This window comes from Phyllobates terribilis, unplaced genomic scaffold (genome assembly GCF_046119375.1).
Source record: "Phyllobates terribilis strain yellow unplaced genomic scaffold, ASM4611937v1 Scaffold_4__5_contigs__length_816908805, whole genome shotgun sequence".
Taxonomy (NCBI): Eukaryota; Metazoa; Chordata; class Amphibia; order Anura; family Dendrobatidae; genus Phyllobates; species Phyllobates terribilis.
This window is the reverse complement of record NW_027362764.1, coordinates 51,818,329-51,826,210: the sequence shown is the minus strand read 5'-3', so window position 1 is coordinate 51,826,210 and position 7,882 is coordinate 51,818,329.

Below are 7,882 nucleotides of genomic sequence, written 5' to 3'. Positions count from 1 at the left end.
GATCCGGTACCCTTAATCTGCCTGACCCTTCACCCTGTATTCTCGTGGGTTCTTAGGGTCCCTTCCACCTTCTTGTTCCTCAGCCCTTCTGTTTCTCTCTCTCTCTTCTTCTTTCCTGTTCCTTCTTCTTCTCCTTTCTCGTGGAGCTGGGCTGAGAAGAAACCACAGCTCCCCTTCACCTCCTCTCTCTCTCCACTCCACTCTCTTCCTCGGCCTCTCCCTAGGCCCACTCTGGAGTAGAGCTCCTACAGAGCCTCTACTCCCTGTCTTCTCCTCTCTCTGCACAGACTGACTGTCTGACTTCACTGTCTGTCCTAAGATGGTGCCCACCTCTTATACCTCCCTCTAGCCATGAGCCCAGGTGACCAGCAACCAATGGGCTCCTACCTACGCTCAGGAACCTTCCCCTATCTGCTCCTACATCACCGGGTATTCCTCCCCCCTTCCCAATCCAGCCAGGGACATGGTCTGTCGTACCTGCATTTCTGTCTAATGGGGGTACCGTTGAGCTGTCCCTCGGAAATAGGGTGAGTGTGCTGTATGCAGCTAACTGAGCCCTGGTCCATACTCCATCCTTACCGGGGAGTGGAATATCACACCTCTGGCAGAGGTGCAATACCCCTGTAGCGGCCGAACCCTCGGGGTGCTACATATGCTCTTTCCCTCCCCCCTCCCATTCCATATATATATGCTCTTTCCCTCCCCCCTCCCATTCCATGTATATATGCTCTTTCCCTCCCTCCTCCCATTCCATGTATATATGCTCTTTCCTTCCCCCCTCCCATTCCATATATATATGCTCTTTCCCTCCCCCCTCCCATTCCATGTATATATGCTCTTTCCCTCCCCCTCCCATTCCATGTATATATGCTCTTTCCTTCCCCCCTCCCATTCCATGTATATATGCTCTTTCCTTCCCCCCTCCCATTCCATGTATATATGCTCTTTCCCTCCCCCTCCCACTCCATATATATATATGCTCTTTCCTTCCCCCCTCCCATTCCATGTATATATACTCTTTCCCTCCCTCCGCCCATTCCATGTATATATGCTCTTTCCCTCCCCCCTCCCATTCCATGTATATATGCTATTTCCTTCCCCCCTCCCATTCCATGCATATATGCTCTTTCCTTCCCCCCTCCCATTCCATGTATATATGCTCTTTCCCTCCCCCCTCCCATTCCATGTATATATGCTCTTTCCCTCCCTCCTCCTGACTCACCCCCTGGGCCATGTTGTGTAGCGTTGCGCACGCGGGGAATACCCGGAGCCGGATCCGATGGGGGTAGTAGTCTTCGTGTGGCGGTGACCCGGTCCGTGCCCAGGGTGGTCAAACTAAGTGGCAGTTATTGGTATGATGGTATTAGTGTCCGACTACGCCACCCGTTGAATGCGGCTATGAAGCCGCCGCTGCAGGGCAGTCCGCTGAGGCCGGTGGTATGGATGTGCAGCGTGGATGGTATAACCCCCAACGGGAGGGGTATGGCCTCAGGGCAGAGGATGAGAATGATGTTGGGAGAGATGGTGTGTATGTTCCAGCACTGATGGTACCGGTGCGACAAGGAATCACTGAGACTTGCAATTGCAGTTTTCACAGCTTTACTCACAGTTCTTTATCCGGTCCCTTGTGCACAGTTAGGACCACCCGAGCCGTGCTGCGTCCACCAGGTGCGGGACTCGGCCAACTCCCAGGCAGTTCCAGAGCGTGGTCCTGAGCTCCCCTCTCTTCCTTCCTACTGGCCGTCCCCACCAGGGATCCACCTTTGTCCAGCTCCCTCGGGCCTTCTAGTGGTGAAACCTTTCCCGGTTTCCCTGACCCTATATGGTATGCCTTCCTGGTAGATATGGCGAGGGGTCGCGCCAAAACTTGTCCACGACCTCCGGTTCCTGGCTAAGGATAATTGGCCTCCACCAGTTTGGGATCCGGCACCCTGTTCTGCCAACCCTTCACCCGTTATTCCGTGGGATCTTAGGGTTCCCTCTTTTCCTGCGTCTCTGGGCCTTTCCTGGTGTTTCTGTTCCTTCTTCCTCTTACTTCTCTCTCTCTCTCTCTCTGCTTCAGGCCTCCACTCCAGGCCTGGCTCTGGAGCTGGGCCCAGACTGAGCCACAGCTCCCTGTCAGCCCTCTCTGGCTGAGCTCCTCTCTGAACAGACAGACCCTGTCCTAAGATGGTGCCCACCTTATATACTCCCTTCTGACACCCGAGCCCAGGTGACCAGCACCCAATGGGCTCCTACCTATGCCCAGAGTCCCTCCCCTGTCTGCTCCTACACCACTGGGATGTTCCCCCCCCCCCCACTCCAGCCAGGGACAGAAGCTGTCGTACCTGCACATCTATCTGGTGGGAGTACCGTTGATCTGTCCCCCGGAAATGGGGTGAGTGTAGTGCATGCAGCTAACTGAGCCCAGTTCCACACTCCATCCTTACCCGGGAGTGGAATACCACACCTCTGGTCTGAGGTGCAATACCCCTGTAGCAGCCGAGTCCTCGGGGTGCTACATTCCCCCCTGGTAAACCACAGCACGTCCTCGGGCTGGAAAAGAGCAAAAGCAAATTAAAACATACAAAAATTTTAAAGTGTACACTCATGTAGCACCCTGAGGATTCGGCTGCTACAGGGGTATTGCACCTCAACCCAGAGGTGTGATATTCCACTCCCGGGTAAGGATGGAGTGTGGAACTGAGCTAGTAGGCTGCATGCACTACACACATCCCATTTCCGGGGAACAGACCGATGGTACTCCCACTAGAGAAATGTGCAGGTACGACAGTGTCTGTTCCTGGCTGGAGTGGGAGGGGGGTGGAACATCCCAGTAGTGTAGGGGCAGATAGGGGGAGCAGCCTGGGTAAAGTTAGGAGCTCATTGGGTGCTGGTCACCTGAGCTCACACATAGAGGGAGTATATAAGGTGGGCACCATCTTAGATCAGGGTCAGTCTGTGAGACGTCAGTCAGTCAGTCAGCCTGTGAGTCAGTCAGACAGTCTGTCTGAGAGCCTGAGAAGCAGAGCAGAGGAGAAGAGAGAGAGACCCAGAGGCGCAGAGGGGACCCCAAGAGCCCATAAGAGAGCTAATAGGGTGAAGGGTCGGCAACAGGGTACCGGATCCCAAGCTGGCAGAGGCTACAGCACACCTTAGCCAGGAACCGGAGGTCGTGGGCAGGATCTGCCACGATCACCCACTAAATCCACCCGGAAGGCAGACCAAGAATAGGGTCAGGGAGCCCAGAGGAGGCTTGACCAACAAGAGGCCCGAGGGAGCCGGACTTAGGTGGATCCGTGGTGGGAACGGCCAGAAGAAGGGAGAGACAGAAAGGAGCTCAGGACCACACTCCGGAGTTGCCTGGGAGTTGACCGAGTCCAGGACCTGGTGGACGCAGCACGGCTTGGGTGGTCACTGCTGTACACAGTGACCCGAGCAACACCAGTAAGTAAAACCCTGGAACTGCATTTTATGCCTCTGAGTCTCCTTGCTGCACCTTCACAACCACCATCCTCCACGGCTGACCCCCTGAGGCTATACCCCTCCCGTTGGGGGTTATACTACCTAAACTGCACTCACATCATCAGCCTCAGTGGACCCTGCTGCAGCGGCGGACGTATTGACCGCAAATCAACGGGTGGCGTAGTCGACACAAAGAACTAATAACATCTGTAGGACTGCCACACACTGAGCTTGACACCCTGGGCACGGACCGGGTCACAGCCACTCGGAGACTACAACCCCCATCTGATCCGGCTCCGGGTATCCCTAACAGCACTGGCCCAGGGGGCGCGTCAACTTTGGCGTAGTCGGCAGGATAACGTGCCCGCAACAACCGGGTACTGCGTGCCTGAAGAAAAGTTCACCGTTACCTTAAAAAGAAGTCTCCCGCCGGTTCCGGAGGGTCCCCGCCAACGAACCCCATCACAGGTCGTTTCCCGCCGGTTGTCCGCCATTTGCAGCTTTTTCCCGCCATCAATGGAGTTTCCCGCCACTGGGAGACGATTCCCGCCATTTCCAAAGATTTCCCGCCTTGGAAGAGCGGACGCCATTATGGGCGTGCCAGAGGGTGGCAAGAGGCCACCTCCCATCGTGGGCCAGGTCGAAGAATGGCGCCAAAGGCGGAAACCGCGCCCACCAACAGAGACTGTGATGCTGGAAGTGTCCATCAGCGTAAGAGAACTGCCCCTGGAACTGAAGTTGCCCCGGGACCACCCTCGATGTGGGCGGAGACAGAACAAGAGAGCAAAGATGGGTGTCGCCTGGAGGAGTCTGGAGAGAGCGCACCCGGAGACAAGACGTCTGGAAGAGAGTCCAGAGAGAGCCTACCCGGAGATGGAGGGAGAGTCAGGCAGCACCGACCCAGTGGTCAGGAGCCTGTTGCAGGTCGCCACTCCAGAAGGCCTGCTGGAGATCCTAGCACAGCTCCCCCGAGACCGGGAGTGTGCACAGACCGCGTTGGAGGGCCTCGCACGGAGGATGGCCCGGGTACAGCGAGAGACGTTGGCGGAGTGGAGCCGAGAGATGGCCCAGCAGACCGAAACCCGTCAGCGGAGCACGCCACCCGAGACGAGGAGACAGACCGCCTCTGAGGATGGCGCAGGAGGAATGAAGGCAGGAGACGGCGCCGAGAAGGGAGCTAAACGGACGGAGGCAGGTAAAGGGGACGTCTCTACCCCGAGCCGGGAAACCGCGTGCCTGCCCCAGCTCCCCGTCGCAGAGCCCGAAATTCCCCCTGCCGTGCCCGTCGCTGCATCGTCACCGCCGCCGACTAGGCCTCAACCGGAAACCGCGGCCGCGGCCCCTGTGACGTCACACGCCTCGACCTCGAGCGTGGCCAAGCAGGAAATACCACCGGCCTGGTCGCAAGGCCTAGTACCTCCGGGCGCCGCAATACCAACAGCGCCCCCTACCTCCGCGGAGCCACCGGCCTGGTCGTAGGGCCGAGTAACCACGGGCGCCGCCGTTCTTACGGTGCCCTTTTCCTTTAGCGTGCCCCAAGCCTGGTCGCAAGGCCTGGTCAACCCGGGCGCTGCTACCACCACAGCGCCCATAGCACCTAAAGTACCGCACCTGGGTGAGGACCTGTTCGCCCAGCATACGTGCCCGGATGGGCAGCCCTTCATATGGCCCCAGGAGTACATTCAGCTGGAACTCCAGAGAGCAAGGCCCATGTGCGAGCCCCTGATTCCGGCTCCGAAGCCTGTAAAGAGGACCTCACCCCCGCTAGAGGAGGCACAGTTTGAGTGGGACCCCACCGGAGAAGACCTCATGGGGTTCACTCAGGAGACTCGGGCGGCCGCAGCAGAGCGTGCAGAGTGCTGCCGGCAGCAGCTCGAGGTCTTCGAGAGGGAGCGGAGAGAGAGGCGGGTCCGGGAACAGCAAGCGCAGAGAGGAGCGCGGAGCAGAAGAGCCGGACCAGGAGGAATCCCCGTGCAGCACATGGTCCCCCTTCCACCGGGACTGTGATAAAATTCAATATGCAGCACGGATGGGGCTTTATCAGAGACCATCAGACCCCCGGCGACGTCTTTGTAACCCGCAGAGACGTAAAAAGCCATCTGCCGGAGGGACACAGAGGTCGTGACCTGTATGTAGGGGACGAGGTCACCTTCACCCGGCACAAGTGTGCCAAAGGGCCCTACGCCCTCCATGTGCATCGCCTGATGGAGGAGGAGCTGCGGTGTGAGGAGGAGCAAGAGGGCCCGGACGGGTCTGAAACTGAAACCAACCAACAAGAAAGAGCAGGAGGACGCCGTCGTTGAAGTACGGTAGAGAGAGACTGTACATAGTTACCCGTCAGGGTATAAGAACTGTTCTAGTTAAAATATAGTCCCCGTTGGGACCAGCCAATTGAACTGAAACCCGTGTGTCCCTATTCCCACTGACCGAGGACTGAGAGCGGTCATTCCCCCCTAATACCTGGCCGAGGACTGAGAGCGGCCATATTTCTCCTTGTATATAGTTGCGCTTCCTAAAGCACCCCCTACCGGTTTTATAGGAAACTGTTTTCTTCCAAAAGAGACTGTCGCACATTACCCGGTCACAAGTTGCACAGTGACCGGAGGAACCAGAAACAAGAATGTTATTTATATGAAAAGTTTATTGCTGATATATATATATGATGTTTTCTATGTTTATGTTTATGAAAAAATTGTATGTTTTGGATGTTTATATTTTACAGCCCGAGGACGTGCTGTGATTTACCAGGGGGGAATGTAGCACCCTGAGGATTCGGCTGCTACAGGGGTATTGCACCTCAACCCAGAGGTGTGATATTCCACTCCCGGGTAAGGATGGAGTGTGGAACTGAGCTAGTAGGCTGCATGCACTACACACATCCCATTTCCGGGGAACAGACCGATGGTACTCCCACTAGAGAAATGTGCAGGTACGACAGTGTCTGTTCCTGGCTGGAGTGGGAGGGGGGTGGAACATCCCAGTAGTGTAGGGGCAGATAGGGGGAGCAGCCTGGGTAAAGTTAGGAGCTCATTGGGTGCTGGTCACCTGAGCTCACACATAGAGGGAGTATATAAGGTGGGCACCATCTTAGATCAGGGTCAGTCTGTGAGACGTCAGTCAGTCAGTCAGCCTGTGAGTCAGTCAGACAGTCTGTCTGAGAGCCTGAGAAGCAGAGCAGAGGAGAAGAGAGAGAGACCCAGAGGCGCAGAGGGGACCCCAAGAGCCCATAAGAGAGCTAATAGGGTGAAGGGTCAGCAACAGGGTACCAGATCCCAAGCTGGCAGAGGCTACAGCACACCTTAGCCAGGAACCGGAGGTCGTGGGCAGGATCTGCCACGATCACCCACTAAATCCACCCGGAAGGCAGACCAAGAATAGGGTCAGGGAGCCCAGAGGAGGCTTGACCAACAAGAGGCCCGAGGGAGCCGGACTTAGGTGGATCCCTGGTGGGAACGGCCAGAAGAAGGGAGAGACAGAAAGGAGCTCAGGACCACACTCCGGAGTTGCCTGGGAGTTGACCGAGTCCAGGACCTGGTGGACGCAGCACGTCTTGGGTGGTCACTGCTGTACACAGTGACCCGAGCAACACCAGTAAGTAAAACCCTGGAACTGCATTTTATGCCTCTGAGTCTCCTTGCTGCACCTTCACAACCACCATCCTCCACGGCTGACCCCCTGAGGCTATACCCCTCCCGTTGGGGGTTATACTACCTAAGCTGCACTCACATCATCAGCCTCAGTGGACCCTGCTGCAGCGGCGGCCGTATTGACCGCAAATCAACGGGTGGCGTAGTCGACACAAAGAACTAATAACATCTGTAGGACTGCCACACACTGAGCTTGACACCCTGGGCACGGACCGGGTCACAGCCACTCGGAGACTACAACCCCCATCTGATCCGGCTCCGGGTATCCCTAACAGCACTGGCCCAGGGGGCGCGTCACTCACATGTAAGACATATCAACTTTCAATCATCCCTTTATGGGAGGTACTTTTCTCTTTTAACGTTACAGGTATAAAACATTACGGAAACATTATCAGACTTTCTTCACATACTTATAAAATACCATTAACTCTTTTAGCATCATATAAAACTTTTTCATATAAAATATTCTTGACCAACACGTTCTTGATCTCTGGCCACCGTGCAACTTGTGACCAGTTAAAGTGCAACAGTCACTAGTTCCAAAGTAGAAAAGCAGTTCTTCTATAAAACCAGTAGGGGGCGCTTTAAGAAGCGCAACTATTTACAGGGTGGCCGCTCTCAGTCCTCGGCCAGTGGGAATAGGGGAATGGCTGCTCACAGTCCTCAGCCTGGTACGGGATTAGGGGCACACAGGTAACAGTTCACATAATCACCAATTTTACGACAGTTCTTGTACCCCGACGGGTAACTATATACAGCTCTTTGTTCATGCTACTTCCCTTCAGTAGCTA